The sequence below is a fragment of the Acromyrmex echinatior genome, chromosome 17, assembly GCF_024713525.1.
Source record: "Acromyrmex echinatior isolate Ae372 chromosome 17, ASM2471352v2, whole genome shotgun sequence".
NCBI lineage: Eukaryota > Metazoa > Arthropoda > Insecta > Hymenoptera > Formicidae > Acromyrmex > Acromyrmex echinatior.
The window spans coordinates 5,008,122-5,031,121 of NC_141868.1; the positions used below are offsets into that span (position 1 = coordinate 5,008,122).

The 23,000-nt window shown below is 48.0% G+C and overlaps 1 protein-coding gene and 1 pseudogene across 1 annotated transcript in view; one reads left to right on the top strand and one right to left on the bottom strand.

Moving 5' to 3' along the window:
* The window catches only part of LOC147906885 (uncharacterized), a 365,738-nt gene that overhangs the window by 59,039 nt on the left and 283,699 nt on the right, over window positions 1-23,000 (top strand). The window lies entirely within an intron of this gene.
* LOC147906889 (uncharacterized) lies at window positions 774-4,069 on the bottom strand (annotated as a pseudogene).

Genomic DNA, 23,000 nt, shown 5'->3' on the forward strand with positions numbered 1-23,000 from the left:
CTTCTTTCTCTTCTCCCCGGTGAGATGGCGTCACTCCGTCAAGGTCGCGGGAGTCGCCGGCCTCTGTAACCCTCGGTACGGGAATACACCGAAACGGAAATAAAAAAACGGCAGCGCGGAGCGCGCAAGATATGCGAACGACGACACGGGAGAAGCGCAGGTCCCCCCCCCCCCAAAAGGTGAGAGGACCCAGGACGCTATACTGCACTATTCGGTCAGGCCATGCGGCCCTTGTGACGGACGGAAGACGTCACGTCACAATACGTATAATGTAATAGCACTTTTTCCTTTATTCTCAATACCATTTTAACTTAGGATGTAACATGTATTGTCAGTACGTAAATACATTACACATACATATGTAGCTATTCCATCTCTTTTTATTATGTTTAATGGGCCTTTTACAATTATAAGCCATAAATCGGTCATAAATAAGAAGTCAGAAAAATTGACTGTGATTGATCAATTTTTAGCTTCTGACTTCTGATTTGTAACTAATGACTTATTGTAGAAGGCCCATAATAGAGAGATAAAAGTTATATCATACTTAGCTCATACTTAGCTTTTCATGCAGATATATTAGGTGTTGGAATTAATTCGTAGCGTTTTACAAGTGATGGGAAGTACTTTCATTAATGTATTTTTTAATGCTCATGTAAAATAAATAACATTCTTTCATTAAAAAACGCTACGAATTAATTCCAACACCTAATAATATAGACACATTAGTGAATAATAGAATTATATTTTATGTGCATTATGATATACTCACATTACAAAACATAAAATATATTTCTAAATCATATTCACGTACGTGTGTAACTACTTCATCTCTTTTTGAAAATGAACGTAACAAAAAGGTGTACTGATCTTCTTTTTTCTACGTTGAAAAAATAAAAAGAGATATGTTTTTTTATGGTCAAATATACAGATATTAATGATATATGCTTTTATATTTTCAATATCAGAATGTACATACAACTAACATAATTAAAGCTAACGAGAATCAAACGCAGATGATCAGACGTAACATCTTAAAAAGATAATCAAACGATACGAATTCTCTGATAAATTCTCATTTTATATGTACAGATATACTCATTATATATATATATATATATATATGGATATTCATGAAAAAGAATTACATTATGTATGTGCAATGTCGTATTCATTTATTGATATTATATTATTATTACCTAAAATGACATTAGACGTAAGGAAAAAGTGCTACTAGGGCTTCGTATCGAAATAGTTATTAAAGTTAAAAATCTGTACTTTATGTATATTATAGATTTTTAATACTGGTAATATACAGGGTTGGCCATATTCGACGGAAAGATGTTTTTTTTTCAATCATGGGAAAGAGATGTTAGATCGAGTAACGACGTTTCCCATGATTGAAAAAAAAAACATCTTTCCGTCGAATATGGCCAACCCTGTATATTGGAACACGGTCTACACTGCATGTATACATAATACAACTGTATTTCTAAGGTCCGATTCTACAAGTATAAGATTAACTTCAATTACGGTTTATTTTTTTCTCAATTCTAAAATTGGAAAATTTTCCAAAATAAATTTTACATTTGTGGAACCGACCCTAATACACGTCCCTGCTAAGATGGTAATGTAGGAAATGGAATAAAAATATCGATAATTAATCGATCGAATTTCCTGCATGATCATATTAACTCAGAGGGCGTAAGCATCTTACAATGGAAATGAAAACCTGTAATATCGACCTTAATTAACTTCGGCCTTCGCTCCAGCATCTCCTTAATTGCTGGTCTGCAGAAAATCTGCAGACGTAGATTTTGGGTATTATCTATTTGGGTCATAACATCCTTCTCCCATTGAAAAAAGAAAATGGAGGGTTGATGTTTTCTTTTTTTTTCTTATGCAGGATTTATTACATTCGCCCCGCGATTCTTCCGTTTATTGATAGTATATACAATTATTACAATAATTATAATAATTAATATATTGATAATATTACTCGAAATTGTATATATATAGTACATATAATAGATTCCGGCAGAAGATAGTGAATTTTGTGCGTTTTTTAATTCTGTTGTTAAATCTTGTGGTTTGACGCTTAGACGCCCATTAATTCCGTCGAGTCATGAATAATTTTTCTTAATTTTATTACTTCTGGTTGGCTTAAGTCCTTAAGCTCTAGCTGATTTCCCAAACGGGTTTTGTACTCTGGGGTTTGAAGCGGGTTGTTTGAATGGTTCCTATTGTTTTTACAGTTATATCCGCCGTTGTTAATTTACATTCTCCGTATAGCGCAATGTGTCCCGTTCATACAATTTTCATTCTATTATATATTCCTCATGATTTTTACAGTCTATAGTAATTATTTGTTCTATAGTAATATTTTATATAAGGAGTGGAGTATAACCATGCTCCTTGATTTTAGAAGGCTATCTATATGGAATGATTAGATTTAATATATCGCGTATTAAAATTGCACAATATCTTATCAAAATTACACAATATCTTAGAATTCGAATTTTGCACATACATTTGAATTTCATATATAACGAATTTGTGTTTTCATGGTAGGATTGATGTGTTCGCAGATATAAGTATAGTCAATTTGTTTATATCTTATGCTTAAATCTTCGCGTGTTAACGACATATAATGATGATTTTCGCTATCTACGGCTATTATAGTCTGATCTATTCAGTGAATACATTATCGTGGTCAGGTGTGGGTAATGGTATGACCTTGAATATATCATATTTCGGATAAGAAATTAGAGGGAATTTCAAAATAGTGTGTATATTCGTTGGTCATAATACGCACTGACAGTGATGCATTTTTTCTCAAATTGACTCAAGGATCCTGAAAGAGAAATGGAGTCCTAATGGCAAATGGCAATACTTGAGTTTCTTTCAGGCTGGTTACTATTTCATTTATTGGTGTAATCCCAGGATGTAATCTTCCTTTTTTAACCGTATATTTTATATTTCTTTCTGCCTTTTTTTTGCTTTCTTCTAGTCATTGCTATTCAATTATACTGTAACCATGTTGTCTCATATATTGCTACAGTGTGCTGATTCAGTTCATGGTAAATCAAGCCGAGGTTGTTGTGGACGATGTTGAATTTATTGACCGGGAAGTTCAAGATTTGTTGGACTTCATTGAATTTCTTAGCGTATCCTCGGAGGAGGAGAATACAAGAATAAGAGATAGATACATATTAGACATAACTTATATATATATTTTCATTTTCCTTCCATCTTCTTTATTCTATTAGTGTTCAATAAATGCTTTTAGGCGATTGATGTGTATGCATTTAATTTTTCATCTCATTTTTTTCTTGTAATTGACAGCTGATAGTTTCTCGATAATTTCGTATGATCCTGTTCATAATGAATTTTAAACGTCGGTGGTCAGACGCCTTGTGCGTTCGACTCATAACTTACTGTTACGAGTTTAAATTCGCCAGCGCCCCACATAGAGCTGACTTGTTTCGATGAGGCAGGAGGCAATCTAATTACTTGATTGTTTCAGCATCATAGACAAGTTAATATCCAATCCTAATCCTAATTCTAATCTCAATCCCTATCCTTATCCTTCCAGAGCGTGCAGCTAGAGACAAGACGCAAATAAGTAGGCCTCCTTGTGATTTCTCGTGAGCGCGAGACGTCTCAAGGATTCGAGGCTTGTCGCGGCAAAATTGCTCATTCCTGCAGAAACGCCCTGCAGGCGCTGCTCGGTTTTTCCATCGGCCTTCTCGGGGCGGCTTCGTTGGATGGTGGATGGTAGTCTATTGCATATACCTTTGTGAGTGAGGTGGCATGTTCGCTCCGACTTCGGGACGGAGCCGACTAATAATAACTGTTCATAATCTAATTTTTTCGATTGACTTCGTCGCAGAGTTTCGTCGTGAAGCGATACTTTGTCTCCTAATTTGAATGAGATAGCTTTAGTGTCTTTAACAACGTATTGTTGTTTGGCGGTTAGTTTAGCTTTAATTATATATTCTCTAGCGATTCGATTGGTTGCCCGCAGTCGCTTTTTTAACTCCTTGGCATAATCGTCATAACAGTACATAGGATTTGGAGATTTTGTCAGTGCAGAAATACGTTACTTGATAAAAACTAGTTCGAATGGAGTATACCCTGTTGCTGTGTGTGGAGTAATGTTGTATGTGAACGTGGCGTATGGAACCCATTCATCCCAATCTGTTTGATCCGCGTTAATGTAATGTCGCAAGTATTCTGCCAGGGGTGGCATAATGAGAGCTTTCTAATGCACCATTGCTTTCAGGATGATACGCAGTTGTCTGTACTTTACTGATTTTTAATAGTTTACAGACATTTTTAAATATTTCACTTATGAAGTTTGCCCTGATTGGTCAATACTTTATCAGGTATTCTATATTCAAAAATAATTTTGAGTGTAAATTATTTTGCTATTTCGGCGGCTTCTTAATTTGGGTATAGCTTTACTGAATTTAGTGAGATTATCTTGGACGATCAATATATATTTATTTCCATGACTGCTCAACGTTAATGGACCGATGATGTCTAAAGCACATTTGTCAAAGGGTCGTCGAGCCGTATCTGTAATTTCCAGACGCCTTTGATCTCCCTTTTAATTTGTTTTTCTGGCATGTTTCGCATCTCGCGATATAATTTTCTACGTATTTAGTTAATCCTGGCCAATTGTGTTTCAATCGAATGTGTTTAATAATTCTTTCCATTCCTTGATGTCCTCCTAAAAGTGAGTTGTGATATACATAAAGTATTCCTTGTTTATCTACGTCGTTATATTCATTTTATATTATAAAAATAATAAGGCTCAATAAATTTAAATAAATGAAAGAATAAAGGGCTACGAGCCTAAAAATCAAACAACAAAATAATGATCTACATTAAACTGTTAAAAAATAAAATAAACAAGTCATAAAATTAAAAAAAAACGTGAAATATATTAGGTGTTGGAATTAATTCGTAGCGTTTTACAAGTGATGGGAAGTACTTTCATTAATGTATTTTTTAATGCTCATGTGAAATAAATAACATTCTTTCATTAAAAAACGCTACGAATTAATTCCAACACCTAATAATTTAATAATCAGTGAACAAAAACAAACGTTTCGATCCCTGTTGGATCATTTTCAATGTGAAGACAAGATAAAAATGGATATAACGTAGATAAAATATATATAAATTAAATAAAATTCGCATACGGATGCAATATCAACTATAAAACTCGCTCTAAATTGAGAGAAAACCAAATAAACGATTGACACCAATGTGTTCCTCCGAACTGTGCGTGTACAAAAAGACGTACATGTTTCTGTTAGCAAGTACAAATTGTAATAATAAATTAACAAATAAAAATAATAAGAAAAGTACAATCAAGTCGCAAATAATAAAGAAAAGGTACAAACAAGATCGCAATTAATAAAATTAAATTAATAGAAAGAGACGAAAGTTATTTTTGATATTATGAGAGACATGTACAAAAGAATTATTAATGTTGATAGAGAAAGAGTAAAAAAACCGTCATTCGTATATGTATTGGGTCATCTAAAAAGTATCAGCTAAAAAGTATCTGGTCTGAATTAAAGGAAGGGAGACAGGCACTCAGGAAGGCTATTAGGAGGTCGAAGATGAACCTATAGCGGGGTCTTCTCGATACTCTCGATAGGGATCCCTGGGGCATGCCGTATCGTATAGTGCTCGATAAATTGCGGATGGGCGCGTCTCGAATTGTCGAGTCTCTCTCTCCAGGAATCGTGCGGGAAGTGGTCGAGACGTTATTCCCGTCTGGTGCGGGGGGGTTGCATGTTGCCGCCTCCCCCGTCCAATGGGATGACGCCTTGGCCATAACTGGCGAGGAGATTGGGGCCGTGTTCACCAGAATAAATCTTGGTCGGGCTCCTGGTCCTGATGGGATCATCGGGCGTGTCATCAGGAGTACGAGTGACATCTTGGTCAAGCGTTGGATGAGCTGCTTTACGGCATGTCTCAGGGAGGGAGTGTTTCCATCCAGATAGAAAATGGCGCGACTGATGCTGCTCAAGAAGCCGGGGAAGCCTGATCGGATGTCGTCTTACAGGCCGATCTGTCTTTTGAGCGAGGCAAGAAAGTTGCTGGAGAGGGTTATCAGCAACCGATTGACGCAGTGTCTGGATGAGTCTGGGTATCTCGGAATCTCAATTCGGATTCAGATCGTAAAGATCTACAGTAGATGCCATTTGGAGGCTTCGTGCGATGGTGGATGATGGGGTGCGGGATGGGGGGGGGGTGGTGTTGGCTGTGTCTTTTGACATAGCCAATGCCTTCAACTCCCTCCCGTGGCCTGTCATCAGGGATGCGCTAGTGGAAAAGGGGGTTCTGGGATATTTCCGACGAATCCTGGATAGTTATCTGTCGGACAGATGGCTGTCCTATATGGACAGGGACGATAGATACACGAGATCCCCTATGATGCGCGGGGTTCCTCAGGGTTCGGTCCTGGGACCGACACTTTGGAATGTTGGATACGACTCCGTTTTGCGTGTCGGCTTGCCGCTGGGTTGTTTCGTTCTATGCTACGCGGATGATACTCTTTTAGTAGTGAGAGGGCCGTCCTTACGCGAGGCGGTTGTTAGGGCGGAATTGGGAGCGGCTGTTGTGGTCGGGGCGATCAGGCGGCTGGGCCTCTAGGTGTCGACGGGCAAAACGGAGGCCGTGGCATTCATGTGGCGGATACCGAGTGCAAGTATCAGAATAGGGGATGCGAAAATCGAACTGCGCTCTTCGATAAAATACCTGAGATTGATGATAGATTCTAAGTGATCCTTTAGAGAACACTTCCGCCGAGTCTTTCCCAGGGCTCTGAGGATGGCAGCGGCCATTGGTAAATTAACGGTCAATATTGGCGGCCCTGGGGAGTGCAGACATCGGGTATATGCCAACGTGGTAATGTCTGTCGTCTTGTATGGGTCTCCTGTGTGGGCACAGGCGGTTGCGAGGGATCGTACCATTCGACGCTAGACTACAAAGGCAGCTGGCACTTAGAATTATAACGGGTTATAGGACTGTTTCCTATGAGGCATCACTGATACTCGCGAGACTGGTCCCGTTTGATCTGATTGCTGATCGTCTAAGGCGATCCTACTTGAGGCGGCGAGCCCCATCGAGCGAAATGGCTTCATCGCTCCCAAGACGATGGGCCTCATTCGCGACGAGGAAACGGAGAGGTCTGTGGTTAGGTGGAATGCGCGGCTCGAGGAGCTTCCTCGAAACGCACCTGGGGCTGCTGTTCGGGGGGCTATCATAGGCAGACTGGTGAGGTGGATGAGGAGGACTCATGGTGGTCTTACTTTTAGGATGACCTAGGTCATTGTGGGTCACGGATGCTTTGAGGTCTATCTATACGGGATTAGAAAGGCGGAGACTCCAATTTGTCAGCACTGTGGTGCTGCTATTGACAACGCTGTGCATACTCTTCTTCACTGCCTCTCGTGGGAGGTGGAGAGAAGAAATCTGTTCGTGGCTCTCGGTCTTGATCTAAATCTAGACCGAGAGTATAACTTGGTGATTGGGACCATCATGGACTCCTCCGAAGCCTGGACTGCATTCGCGAATTTTTGCAAGAGTAGTTAGAAGAAAGGAAGAGGCGGAGAGGGATCGAGAGAGGAATCGGAGGGAGTTGATGCTTCCTCCTGTACCTTCTGTTTCTTCCCGAGGTTTCACCTCTTCCAAGAGGTTTCACCTCTTCATAGTGGAAATTTATCATTGTAAATAATGTATTAGGTGTTGGAATTAATTCGTAGCGTTTTTAATGAAAGAATGTTATTTATTTCACATGAGCATTAAAAAATACATTAATGAAAGTACTTCCCATCACTTGTAAAACGCTACGAATTAATTCCAACACCTAATATATATATGTATATATAGTTAGGCTTAGTTAATATTAAAGGATGTTCCCGTGCGTGCGGTGGGAGCCATCCCGTTTGCATTGTGGGTGCCCTGAAGTAATACCGGTCGGTAGTTCCGGGGCACTCAGATATATGTATGGATGTAATGCTGTAGGACAAGGGGGAGTTTTTTAGTCGGTAGGCAGCCGTTCCGGTGTATCCCTGAGATCACGGGGCGGTCGAATCCGGCACACCCAGTGGTGCGGGCTGTTGGGCGTCTTCCCCCCTCCGATGGGTGTCCCTTTCGGGTCCCCCTCGGGAGAGGGCGCTGCGAAGATTTTTCTCCTCCTACGCAAAAAAAAAAAGATTAGGTTAGGTTAGGTTAGGTTCCCTCTCGCGGGCTGCCACCTTGTCATGGTGAGAGGGCTCCCCCACGGGTCGCTTGCGGCACGTGGGGGTCTAAGAGCAGCCTGTACGGACTCCCTCCTCACAGGGGGAGTCTGTACACCGGGTCCGGCACCCCAAGGGGGTCTCCTCTCCTCGTGGGAGGGACTCCTGGGGGTCTCGTCCTTCGGGACGGGTTCCCAGTGTGCCGGTAGGGGTTGGCGGCCCTGACTTCAATCGCCCGGTGGAACGGCACCGTCAGAGGAAGGTTTGCTCCCTACCCGTGCGGGTGAGGGTTTCGACCCCCCACCGCGCCCGGAGTTCCGTGGTGTCCTCTCCTCCCCTTCGGGGTTGGGTGGTCCCCTCGGGCTCCGGACGTGGAATGTGCTCTCGCAAGGCGGGTCGGCCCGTATGCTGGGTGCTCCTGGCTGCGGGCTGGCCCATGCCACTGAGGGGGGGAAGGGGATCCCTGAGAGCTTCGGCTCATTGCACCAGGGTCCCCTCTCTCCCGCCTCGTGAGGTGCGGACTTAGTCCGTAGGGGAGGACGGGGCCGCGCGGACTTCGGTCCGTCGCGGAATCATCCGCCCGTCTCTTCCGGTGAGGTCGCGCGGTCGCTCAGACGTATTCCGAGGTCGAGGCCGGGGAGGGCCGTCGAGTATTGTGCCCGGTGTCTCCGCGACGGCGTCCCTTCCGAAGCGGGACACCGGGCGGCACAAACAACGCTGGTCGCCACGGCGGCTAGGGTCCGGAAGGGGCGCCGCTTCCGTGACCCGAACCGTCCGTGGGGCCGCCCCGGGTAGCGCCACCCGCAGCGGTGCCCTTGAGGTCGGAGGCGAGGGACCCTCGAAACTCGTGAGTGGACTTGCATCACATCCACTCACGGGGAGTAAGAGGCTGGAGGCCAGTGTCCCCGATGTAATATTCCGGGGACCCGTGCCATATGCCAGCTCCCCGGGGGAACTCGGGGCCCCCTCTCCTGGTTTTCCGGGGGAGGGGTGAGGGTACACCCTAGCTGACGGAGCCGCTGCGGGGCGTTGACATCAATCTAATGGACAATGTTCTTATTTCTAAACCAAACGAGGAGGTAGAACGCTCGCTTCAGAGCGTAGTGGCGGACGCTCGCTCTACTAAGAGCGACAGTTCGCGCAAACAACGTCCCGACCCTGCGTGCAGCAAGGTCGGGGCGCGCGTTGAGGCGGCCACTTCCGAGGGCGCCCTTTCGAGAGCCGGATCTACAGCCTTGTTGGGGTCCCTCGGGGGCGAGAGCAGAGAGGGCAAGCGAGCAGCGGACTTTGTGGTCTCCTCCTCGGATTCCGAGGGGAAGTCCACAAAGAGATCATGTGGGAGGCCGGCCCTGAATCCGGACCACGTCGGAAAGTTTACGACGGAGGCCAGGGCCAAAAAAGCTGACAAGGCCAATTCCCGTCAGCTTAGGAAGGACCACCGGACGATACTCGACTCCGAGGTGGCACGGAAGGCAAGGGACAGGGCTCGCCCGTCGAGCTCGCCCTCGAGTTTGATGATCAACCGCTTTGCGCCATTGCCGCAGTGGCAACGCGCGAGCTGGCGACCATAGCCAAAGCGGTTGAGAAGTCAAAAAATATAAAGGGCGACATTGTGAGGGACCTGTGGACGGCTTATGCGAAGTTGTCCGCGGCTCTCAGCTCTGTCGTAACGAGGGCGAGCGACGGCGAACTGGCGGCAGACGGCGGCCAGTGGGATGAACGCTCCAGGGCCTGGGCGGAGGAGAAACGGCAGCTCAATCAAGAGCTGGTGCTCCTCCGCTCAAAGGTGGCGGTCTTAGAGCATGACAAGCGGAGGTCCACCTCCCGCTGCACGTCCGGGAGGGACAGGGCGCTGGAGATGGAATGGGACTCGACCATGGAGTGGGTCCCAGTAGCCTGGCCGCAGCCCGATCAGGACTTGGGGTAAAACTGCTCCCGCGGAGGGGGAGGAGCCGCGGCCGCGCGTGACGGTCACGGAGGAGGACCTGAAGTCCTCATACTTCAGGCCTCCTCTGCGGGGGGTGTCGAAATAACTTAACCCCCTGGCGACCGTCGCGGACAAGGTCGCGCCCGTCGGTCGGAAATCCCCTTCCAAAAGGGAGGGAAAAACCGACCGACGTGATGACGAGGACGCTCGCATCGAGAGAGTCCTCGAGAGGCTCCTCCCCCGCCTTCTGAGGGGGATGGGAGTGGTCCCGGCGACGGCGCCGTCACCAAGGGGACCACCCGCCAAGCAGGGTGGACAGCCCCCTGTCAAAACAGGCGGCCAGCCCTCCGCAGGGAAGGCAAAGGCCCCTTCCAAGGCCGGTGGTAGCGCGCCTGGCGCGCCCACCGCTGCCGCGAAGAGGGATCCGCCTCCTCCTTCGGTCCCACCTACATCTGGGGACGGAGAGCGCGTGGCGGGTGACAACGAGGCGACCTGGGCACAGGTCGTCTCAAGGGCCGCGAAGAAGGCGGCCGCCAAGGCGGCGAAGGCCGAGGCGGCGCCGCCCCGGCTGACACCTAAGAGCGCCAAGGCGCCTGCGGCCCCCGCCCCAATCAAAAAGGGGAGCGGTGGGAAAGCTGACGGGGCGGCGAGGAAGGGGAGCACTGCCGCGGGGCCTAAAGCCTCCGGCAAGAAACAGGCTCCCCTTCCCAAACTCAGGTCGCCGAGTTCGGCGGCCATCGTGGTAACTTGCGCCGACCCCGCCTCCTACCAAGAGGTGGTAGGGAAAGCGAGATCCTCGATCTCCCTCAAGGATATGAGGATCGAGGATCTCCGTCACAAGAGGGCCATCACCGGGGCCCTCATATGGGAAGTGAGGGGCCCCGAGTGCCGAGGCAAGGCAGACAAACTTGCCGAGAAGTTAGCGACCGTCTTCGTCGACCGGGATGATGTTAAGGTCTCCCGTCCGACAAAGACATCGGAGATAAGAGTCTCCGGGATGGACGACTCGGCCACCCCTAAAGAGGTGGCCGAGGAGCTCGCGGGGGTCTGCAGTCGCCTCCCACCAGAATTTAAGGTGGGAGGGGTAAGCAAGGCCCCCAACGGACTAGGCACCTGCTGGGTACGGTGCCCCGTAGAGGCGGCCAAGCAGTTGGTGGCCGCCTCTAAGGTCAGAGTGGGGTGGTCGAGCTGTAAGGTGGCTCTCTTGCCGGCCCGGAACTTGCAGTGTTACCGGTGCTTGGAGGTTGGACATGTCCAGCAGAAGTGTCCAAGCACCGTGGATCGTTCCGGGATGTGCTACCGATGCGGGGGCATCGACCACGCGGCGCGTGATTGCCGCGGCAAGACCGATTGCCCCACATGCCATGCGCTCGGCCGCCCCTCGGGGCACCGCATCGGCGACGCCGAGTGCGCCGCCGGTAAAGCGAAGAATAAAAGGGGGGGCAGAAGCCCAGTGGTCCCCCCACAACCCCGCTGTCGCGAGGCAGACCCCCGTGGCGGCAGTGGCGACCATAGAAAACCGTCGATCACAGAAGTGGCCGACGTTGAGATGGCCGTCGTGGAGGAGACATCCTCAGCGGCGGTCATAGAGGTGGTCGACGGCACGAACGTCGGAGGGGGCGAGGAGCGGGGGACCAACTAATGTCCTTCGTCCTCGCCCAGGTTAACCTCAATCACTCGGCCGTGGCACAAAGCAATGCCTCGCTGAGTGGGGGAGGGGGGTGGGCTGACCATCGCCGCAGACCCATACCAAATCCCAGAGGATTACCCCAACTGGGCGGGGACTCTCTGGGACGGGTGGCGGTGGTCAGCCGGCACGCGCGCGACACCCCGCCGATGATTCCCATATCGGCGGGGGAGGGGTTTACTCTGGTAGAGTGGGGGCCCATCGATGTAGCAGGGTGCTACTTCCCTCCTCGACTAACGAGGAGAAAATACGACGACGCCCTGGAGTCTCTGGGGGAGCACATCAGACGACACTCCCCCAGGCCTGTACTGGTGGGTGAGGATTTCAACGCCCATGCGTTGGAGTGGGGTGCCCCATCCACCGACTCCAGGGGCGACAGCACCCTGCTGTGGGCAGCGAGGCACGGCCTAGGTCTTACTGAATAGGGGCTGTGCCAGCACCTTCGTGGTGACCCGGGGGGAGTCCATCGTCGATCTGACGTGGGCGATCCTCGCAGCGGCCGCCAAGATCCGAGGATGACACGTGGACGCCGGCTCCCTGGGAGAACTGACGGATCACCGCTTGATCCGTATGGAGCTGGTGTCCACCCCCGCGGAGGTGTCACGAAGACGCCGCCGACCAGAGACGGATCGTCGATCCTTACGAAAGATGGATCCCGGACGCCTCGAGGTGAGCTTCCTCTCCTCCACCTTGCCGGAACGTAAACCGGCCCGCACGATGGAGGAGGAGGCCGAATGGCTCGGGGACGCCATGTCGCGCGCGTGCGACGCGTCGATGCCCCGCTGCCGTCCCGTGGCGAAAAGGGCAGCCTACTGGTGGTCCGAGGAGTTAGCTGAACTACGATGGGTCACCGTGGCTGCCAGAAGTACGTACACTCGCTACAGGCGGCGGAGCATAGACGCAGAGATAGAAGCGGCCGCCGGGGCGCTCCGAGACGCAAGGAGCGCCCTCAGGGCGGCCATAAGAAGAGCTAAAGCCGACGCATGGCGGGAGCTCCTCTCCTCCCTGGACAGGGACCCGTGGGGGAAGCCCTACAGGATAGTGACGAAGACACTTCGTCCGACACTTCGGCCCCCCCGATAACGGAAACCCTGGACCAGTTCCTAGAGGACGTCGTGGCCGCTCTTTTTCCCGCAAGGGAGAGGAACATCCCCGAGAGGACCGGCCCACCGTCCAGCTGGACGGACGAATTGAGCGCCACCGGGGGGAAGATGGAGAGGGCATTCGCCCGACTGAAAGGGAGGCCGCGGGCGCCCGGACTCTCCGGCGTTTACGGAAGGATGTGGCTCGCCGCGACTCCCATCATTGGAGATCGCCTGAGGCAGCTCTACACGAGCTGCCTCAGAGAAGGTATATTTCCCAGGTCGTGGAAGAGGGCCAGGCTTGTTTTTCTACGCAAAGAGGGCAAGCCGGCGGAGAGTCCCTCCGCCTATAGGCCAATTTGCCTGCTGGACGATGCGAGAAAATTGCTGGAGCGCATCATCGCTGCCCGCATTGTCCGGCACCTGTCTCGGGATGGTCCCAATCTATCCCGCGGTCGGTACGGCTTCCGGGAGGGCCAGTCGACGATCGATCAGACAGGTCAGAGCCCTCTCGGAGCAGATGACTGCGAGTGGGGAGGTGGCGTTGGCGGTGTCCCTGGACATCGTCAACGCCTTCAACAGCATCCCGTGGGGACAGGTGGTGGGGGCGATGGGAGGACATCACCTCTTGCCCCCCTACTTGGTCGCCATTGTTGAGGACTATTTCCGAGACAGGCAGCTGAAGTTCCACGATAAAATGGGACTCCATCAGCGGAGGGACGTGTCGTGCGGCGTTCCACAGGGGTCCGTGTTGGGACCCCTACTCTGAAACGTCGCATACGACTACATTCTCCGCGCGGCCCTACCCCCCCCCCGGCTGCCACGTCGTCTGTTACGCGGACGACACGCTAGTGGTGGCCGGGGGCACGACCTGGGAAAGAGCCGTGGGTACGGCAACCGTCGCAGTGGCGTGTGTGGTCGGCTCCATTAGGGAGTTGGGCCTGAGGGTGGCCCCCGCAAAAACGGAAGCAATATTCTTCCACGACGGGAAGAGCGGGGTCCCGGTGGGGCCCACTCTATCAAATATCTGGGCCTCACCCTGGATGGTCGCTGGGGCTTCGTCGAGCACTTTGACGGACTAGCCCCTCGATTGGGCCGCCGAGCAAACGCTCTGCTCGGCCTCATGCCCAACCTTCGCGGTCCGAACGAGTCGGTCAGGCGCGCGTACATGCACGCCGTCCTGTCCGGGGCCTTTTACGGGGCCCCGGTATGGAGTGAAAGGGCCCTGGCCAACCGCCGTATACAGGAGAGGTTGCACAGCGTGCAACGGCAGTTGGCCCTTAGGATCTGTAGGGCCTACAGGACGGTGTCGTACGCCGCTGCCATGGTCCTCGCGGGGATTCCCCCGGCCGAGTACGTGGCGGACGCCCTGGCGGAGACTTACATCAGGGTGAAGGCTATTCGGCTGCGGGGGGGGATCGTAATCCCGAGGACCGTAGACCGACTGAGAGGGAACGCCCATCGGCGGGTCTTTGGAGAGTGGCGCACCACTCTCGAGAACAACCCGCCGACAACGGGCGTACGGACCGTGGAGGCCATCCTCCCCTGCCTTGAGGAATGGGTAGGCAGGGGATGGGGCGGACTGTCGTTTCACGCGACGCAGGTGCTCACCGGACACGGATGTTTCGGGGAGTACCTGTGTCGCATTGGTAAGGAACCGTACGCTGTCACCACTGCGACGGGGACCGGGACACCGCGCAGCATATGCTCGAAGCCTGCCCGGTATGGGCGGCCGAGCGCGGTGTTTTGGTCCAGGAGATTGGGGGGGATCTCTCCCTGCCGGCTGTCGTCAGAGCGATAGTCGGCGGGGAGAGGGCATGGAAAGCGTTCTCCTCCTTCTGCGAACGGGTGATGTCGCAGAAGGAGGAGGCAGAAAGATTGCGAGAGCGGGCCCCGGGTGGGCGAGATCTTTCTCCGCCGTCCCCGGGCGGCGGGGGTGATGGAGGAGGGCGAGATGGGCGAGACGATTGCGTTGGGGGACAACGCGGGCGCCGGCTTCAGCCGGGCCTCTCGCACATATTCGCCGTCGATGATCTAAATCGGTACCGCGGAGATTGAGGCGCCCGTGGGCAATTGCTCAGTCATGGATAAGATCATTACGAGGGCAGTGATTTGATAGCCGCATACTGGTTAGGAATCTTTGGTCCCGACGGGTGAGCGTTACAACTCCAGGAGAACCAGGCTGCTTAACTGGTAGAGCATGGATAGTCGCTCACTCCAGTGAGTTGCTTGGGACCAACATCTCGCAAGCGTACTGGTAGTCGCGTCATAGACGTGATTGGATGTATTTCAATCCCATGCCTATGGGGGTATACCGTGCGAGTTAAGCACTTCTGCAGGTACCGCACATTAAACTGCAAGAATGAATTATTTGGTCGTCCTGATAGACGACTACTTCTGGAAGAAAGAAACTAGAATACACAGACAGGGACGATAGCAAATGAAGTGGCGGTGTCGTGGGAGATCCCTCAGATATCCACTCTTGCTTTGGGAGCTGGTGTACGATGCCGTTTTTCGCATCACCCTCGAGCCGGGAGCCGAGGTAGTGTGCTACGCGGATGACACTGGTGCTCGCGGCGGGAGACGACTGGAGAAGCGCGGTTGGGAACGTGTGTTGCGAGACAGAAAATATCGTGGGTCCGTGATGGACCTGGGACTGGGAGTATCTCCTCGCAAAACATGTTCTTTCATAACGGGAGGTGCGGGGAGCCTCCTCCCGTGAGTCCTTGAAGGGACGGTCCGCGTCAGGGTTACACCCACGATTAAATTTGTTGCACATTATGGTCTCCTTCTGGACCTTAAGGGTCGCAGACTCATCGATCCGCAAAACAATGTGTACGTGTCGGTCATTGTCAAATCGGTACCACAGCTTGCCATCAGCACGGTCAATCCCAGTATGAAATTCGCGAACATTTTATTTGAATTTCACCGGTTTAGAACAGGCAATTCCGAATTGCAGCAGCAATGTTCGTCATCACATCATTACTATGGGTCCGCCGGTAGCCGAGCATCCCAGGCAGTTAAGTCCAGTAAAATTAAAAGCAGCAAAGGCTGAATTTCAACGGCTAGTTCGAAGCCAGTATATGCCGTCCGTCCAATAGTCCATGGGCAAGTCCCATTCACATGATACAATAAAAAGACAGGGTCATGGAGGATCTGCGGCGATTACCGTCATCTTAATGCGATCACAGTGCCGGATAAGTCTCTCGTACCACATTTGTACGACTGCTCCTTCAACCTGCGTGAGAAAGTCATTTTCTCTAAGCTAAATCTGCATCAGGCATACAACCAAATTCACCATGGCACCGGAAGATATTACGAAAACGGCTGTCGTTACGCCCTTCGGACTGTTCGAATATAAATTTATGACGTACGGTCTTAGAAACGCGAGTCAAACATTTCAGCGTCAAATCTTCCGCGCACTAGGTGACCTGGAATTTGTGTTTGCATTCATCGACGACATTCTTATAGCGTCGACGTTTCTTGAAAAGCACGAAGCCCACTTACATAATGTTACAACGATTAAAAAAGTTTTACTTACGACTCAATATAGAGAAATGCGAGTTCGGCAAGTAAGAATTAGAATTCCTCGGCTTTACGATTAACAGCGAAAGTAAACCGACACTCGATAAGGTGTTACGTTTAAATGTTTTTGTTGAGATTTTTCTCCGTTCTTGAGTCAATGTATTTAAACAATTTACTCGGAGACCGGAGATTAAGTTGTGTGGTTAAGGATTCACTGGGAAGTACTGGATAATTTAAAGGAAGGGTAACCTTGAACCTCCGGTACCAAAAAGCGCGAAGTTTATAGGCGAATCTACGTGGATCGGGCTTTGGAATGGTTTTGTAATTAGGAAACGTGAGATTGACCTCCAATTTAGAGTGTAGACAGGTTCGCAGGGTGAGTCTATCGGTTTGTCTTGGTCTAGCAGTAGCATATCTATGTATATTCTAAGCCATGGGGCAAGCCGCGGGATGAGGGGCCGGGGGGAAAACTGGGCGAGAGGGGTATTGTGATGGGGAGGGGGGGCAGCCAATGAGCGAGCTGCTTTGTCCTTCCACCACCTCTCGTAGTTTTCCTCACCGGCCTCCGTCCCCACGGGCGCATGTGTGTGTGAGCTGGTGACATCACGGCGTGACGCGTCGCGACGACAATCCGGCGAGCTCGGGAGCGGGCGAGCGACTGAGGGAGTTGGCGCGTTTTTTTTTCCCGCGTGCGCGCTGTCGCTCTCGCTCGCACCAACGGGTTTCTCACTCGCTGTAAATATAATATAATAATGTAATCTTATCTCCTTAAAGATACGGTAAGAATCCCCATTTTTGCTGTCGCTCTCGCTCGCACCAACGTTTATTTGCGACAGAGGGTATTCGCGCTCTCGCTCGCACCAACGTTTTTCGTTGCATTCGATCGTTGTTAGTTTAATAGTAATAAAAAAGGATAGCGGAATAATAATAATAATCCATTATTTTTCCCATTACGCAGTTTCATATATATTTCTTCCCGCGTGTGCTGTCGCTCTCGCTCGCACCAACGTTTCGTTTGTCGCGTTCGGTCGCTGTTAGTTTAATAATAAACAAAATCTTACCTCATGTTTCTCACTGCATCCTTAAAGATACGAATTTTTTCATATCGCACCAACGTTCACGTTTCGTTTATCACTCGTATTGGAATTGCGTTCGATCGTTGCGACCGAGAGAGTCCGCGCTCTCGCTCGCACCAACATTTCAAATTTCTCACCGCATCCCTAATCGTGTTCGTTAAAATCACTAGCACTAGCATAACCGAAATCTTCGTCGGAATCTCGATGATCTATTTCGAAATCTATTTCTTCGAATATTTCGTCCATAATATTTGCGAATTGTTCCGAATCCACGTTTCTAATGTAATGGACCACGTTGTCAATGTTCGCACGGTTTGCCATACTTTATATCGATTTCGAAAAAAAAACAACGATATTAGAAACGCAAGCTCACGCGTTTTTTTCTTCACTACTAACGCTCGTTTAGTGCGAGTAATTATATATCGCATGATTCCATTTCCGTCTTCCTTTTGCTATTTTTTTTTCTATTAAATTTGCGTCAACGCGAGTTTCCTTTTTTTTCTTTTTTAACGTGAAGATAAAATTGTATATATAAAATAGATAGGGATACATAGGTAGATTAAAGAGGAAAATGAGATGACGCGATTACATAGTGTTTGAGATTAAATATATTAAGTACAGTACAAAATAATTTCACATATTGTAAAAATGTATACGTTCATCGTTAGCATTAATTGATATATACAATTAACGTTCTCCGAAAATCAAAGCGATCAACTCGCAATCGAGTATGTCGTTGCGGTCGAAGGATTCGTTATCGTACATCGTTTTTAGCACGTTCGCAGATTTCGTGACAGTGGACGCGATAGCAAGAAGTCGTGAAAATTTTTTATCGACGTTATCGGTCATTGCGGTTAGAGAGGAAATGAGACGATTCACATAGTGTTCGAGATTAAATATTAGGTGTTGGAATTAATTCGTAGCGTTTTTTTAATGAAAGAATGTTATTTATTTCACATGAGCATTAAAAAATACATTAATGAAAGTACTTCCCATCACTTTCTACTACTTTTGACCATCTTTCGGGCAGTGAATGAATACCGCGTCGGAAGAACTGTTCATCTTTAGATGAAATCCAGGAATCGAACCATTTTGTACAATCTTCGTAAGATGTGAACTTCTGCTCGCACAAGCTATGAGCTAATGATCGAAACAAGTGGTAGTCGCTAGGTGCAATATCAGGAGAATACGGCGGGTGCACTTCCCATTTAAGTGTTTCCAGGTATGTTTTTACCGGTTTTGCAACGTGTGGGCGAGCATTGTCGTGCAGCAAGATGACTTTATCGTGTCTTTCGAAGTATTCCGACCGTTTTTGCTTCAATGCACGGCTCAAGCGCATCAGTTGCCGTCGGTAGAGATCTCCAGTAACGGTTTCATGCGGTTTTAGCAGTTCGTAGTATATGACACCCTTCTGATCCCACCAAATACAGAGCAGGAGCTTTGAGCCATGGATATTGGGCTTTGCCACTGATGTTGATGGTTCGCCGGGCTTAACCCATGACTTTCTGCGCTTTGGATTGTCATAATGGATCCACTTTTCGTCACCGGTAACAATCCGATGCAAAAAACCTTTTCTTTTCTGCCGTTGAAGCAGCAGTTCGCACGTGAGAAAACGTCTCTCAATATCCCTTGGTTTCAATTCATATGGGACCCAATGTCCTTCCTTCTGGATCATGCCCAAACTTTTAAGACGTTTTCCTATTGTTGAGAAGTCAACTTCCAATGACGTAGATAATTCTTTAAGTGTTTGACATGAGTTTTCATTGAGCAGTGCCTGCAAATCGTTATCTTCAAATTTTTTCGGCTGACCAGGTCGCTCCTTGTCATCCAAGTCGAAATCACCAGCTTTAAAACGTGCAAACCACTTCCTACACGTTTGCTCAGCCAGAGCATGTTCACTATACACATCCACTAAAATACGATGAGCTTCAGCTGCACTTTTGTTCATATTAAAGTAATGAAGCAAAACTCCCCGCAAAAACACTTTATCTGGCACAAATTTTGACATATTCAATGAATTATACAGTATTGTTATTTATGATTTCAAGAAAGGTTATGTACGGCAAATGACGTCCTATGATAGATGTTTACAATGTATACAGAACTATAGGTAACAACGAAATAGTGTACTGCTTGTGCCATCTCTTGTAAAACGCTACGAATTAATTCCAACACCTAATATATTAAGTACAGTACTTTTCGACATGGATAGACGAGCTGTACTTGTTTCTAGACGCAGTATTGGTAGATTATTAATTCGTCCGAAGCGTAACGTTAGATTTCCAACGTACATTGGAAACGGCGCACGTATTCCTTTATTATTTTCGTCGTACTGCAAGAGGGACAAAATGACGTATTTTTGTTCGAGAAGCTCTCTCCAGATGTCCGGTGAAAGCGGAATCTCTTTACCATGACAATCTCCCAAAATGATAGTTACGTAAGAAGGGAGTGTGACATTGATACCAATGTTCAAGTATTTGTAGCCAGTTGCAGTTAACGGATATCTTCTCTCGAGAATGCGTATGGTAGGACGGTGTGCGATTTGATGTCTGTAATTAAGGAAAAAAAGAAATTGGCAGATGGAAAAGAGACGCAAAGGGAAAAAGAAGATCTACCTATTTGATATGTTATCTTTATCTGGATTCGCATCAGTTGACTCGTCGACTGTTTTTTTCTTCTTCGTGCTTTGTTCATCGCGATCGTCCTGTTCCATAAGATAATTTATAATATCCGCGTTGTTGAGCATTCTCACGATCGGGAAAAAAAAGCTTGGAAAGTGCGTACGAACGATGTTGTCGGAATGATCGTTCCTTTCGTACTGATCGTTTAAAAATTATTATAGAATATATTATATGTGTCCTTTCATCCTTTCCTCTTCCTCCTCCTCCTTCTTCGTCTTATTTCTCGGTGTGTTTTGTCAATGTGTATTACTCGATTGAAATAATCTAAGATATCCTGCATTTGTTGTAATAGTCCGTTTCGCAAACATTCGACGTTGAGTACGTTTATATTAAATTTACCAGCCTCTGTTATGGTTCTCGTGAACTCGTTAAATGTGTAAAATTGTTGTTGTTTGGTAGATTACCATTTATATATCGGAAGGCCAAAGTCGGAGCTGGCGGTATTCCTTGGAATACCGCTTGTAACGGTTGATACGAGCGAACAGTCATACTACATTCGTCTATCTGCGCCACGTCGTTACATTGAAAATCGCGTAGGTTTGTCCTCTATTAGTATTTACTACGGTATCGATGAAAGTGTTCGGGGGAAATCCTAGACTCGAGAGATGTTTTGGCCAACCTTCTTTCAATTTGAAATTGGGGTACTCGATCATGTAGACAATATTATTTATAAACAGTACTAGTTCACCCGAAGGTCTTTGATACGCGGCTGATAAGGAGAAATTCTCCGGAAGGAAATCCATGTAGCTGTTTAGTATGTATGGTCCGTCGTATTTTGTATCATCTATATTTATCGACCATACATAACGTTGGTACGTGACGAATATTCGATGATGCAATACCAATATCGTATCTACATATTGTAAACTACAGAGATCTATGTACTCGGATTTATCTGATGTAATTTCGATAGTTGGTGGTGGTGTTGTTGTTGTTGACGTCGGTGGTTGTATAGTTGGTTTGGATTTTTATCTCCATAGAGTTGTTGGATGGCTAAAATGTCCTCTATGTTGAGTCTAACGATTTTATCCTTATTATTAGCAGTGACATATGCGAACATTATGGAATCTTCACGCGAACTGTATGTTAATCCTAATGCGTGTCCAATTTCATGCGTTAACATGTTAAGCAGATAATCCTTCTTACTAGCAGATTTTTCGGTTAGATATATATGCCACCGTTCTGCAGCATCCACGTGTATTTCAGCGGTGTAATTGACAACATTTGAAGGATAGAACGCGTGAGCGAGTACTCCAGGTCCATCGAACGAGGCGGAGCAAATCTCTTCGCTACGTTTACGATCAGCGTACGTGTGTGTGCCACTACGATAAGATATTAAGATCTTCTTGCTTCCATGGGTGCTTTCTATAACTATTCTGTGCTTCGCGGATTTTCTCCATGCTTGGTCCATTCTTGATGTGCCAACGTTTCGTGGACCTTGCAGTCCATTTCATCAGGGCGAGGAGCAGCCTGATACTGAACTGTTCCTCCAGGTCCTTCCTTTTTATGTTACGCTACTTGTTGAGGTGGGAGTTTTTTGGTGGTGGAGGGGAGGGGTTGGAGTGATGGGGGAAAAAGGTGGTGGAATCTTTGCTGGTCTGGAGGATGGTCTTCCATATCTTACTTATGTTATAGCCATTATCCCTGTTTAGATTGTTAGGGTGTTTTTTTATTTCGATGACTTCTCTGTATTTTCTTGGGAAGTATGATGTGGTGTTGGTTATCGTGGTTGTTTGGTCAAACAGTATTTGATGTCCTGTTTCGACGTTATGTTCTGATAGTGCCGACTGTGTGACGTGTTTCAGTCTGACGTCTCGTTGGTGTTCTTTTATCCGTAGGTTTACCATTCTCCCGGTTTCCCTGATGTATACTTGTTCGCAAGAACACGGTATTCTGTATACTCCTGCGGAACTGAGTGGCGGTCTTGGATCTTTGGGGTTTCTTAAGATTTGTCCTATCTTCTTGGGTGGTTTGTAGATAGTTCGAATATTGTGTTTGTTCAATATCTTGCCGATCCGGTCTGTAGTTCCTTTGACGTAAGGGAGAATGGTTAGGGTCCTGTCGTCTGTTTGTGTGTTCGGAGCCGTTGTCTTGTTTGTGTGTTTGTTGATTATTTTGGTTATGTCTTTTTTGTCGTGTTCGTTGTTTTGTAGGGCCTGTTTTAGGTGGTTTATTTCTGTCCGTAGATGTCCTCTGTCGGAGATGGCGAAGGCTCTGTGTACCAGTGAGTTTATTACTGATTGTTTTTGTGTTGGGTGGTGGTGTGCCTCAGCATGTAAGTATCTGTCCGTGTTATTATTTTTCTGTATACTTGATGCCCTAGAGTGCCGTTGGCTTCCTTTGACACCAGCACATCTAGGAAAGGGAGTTTCCCGTTTTCCTCTATGTCTATGGTGAAACGAATATTGGGGTGTTGTTTGTTGAGGTGGATGAGGAATTTTCGGAGTTCAGATCTGCCGTGTCTCCATATCACAAATGTGTCGTCTACGTACCGGAACCAGACTTCTGGTTTCTTTGGTGCTTTCCTGAGAGCCTCTTTCTCGAAGTGTTCCATGAAGATGTTAGCGATTACAGGAGAAATCGGAGAGCCCATAGCTGCTCCTGACGTTTGTTCGTAGAAATGGTTGTCGTAGGAGAAGTACGTGGTCGTTAGGCAGTGCTCTATTAGTGGGATGAGGTCGGAGGAGACTTTTTGTGAGGTTTTTATTATGTTAATCGTGTCTTTTATTGGGACTTGTGTAAACAGGGATTCTACGTC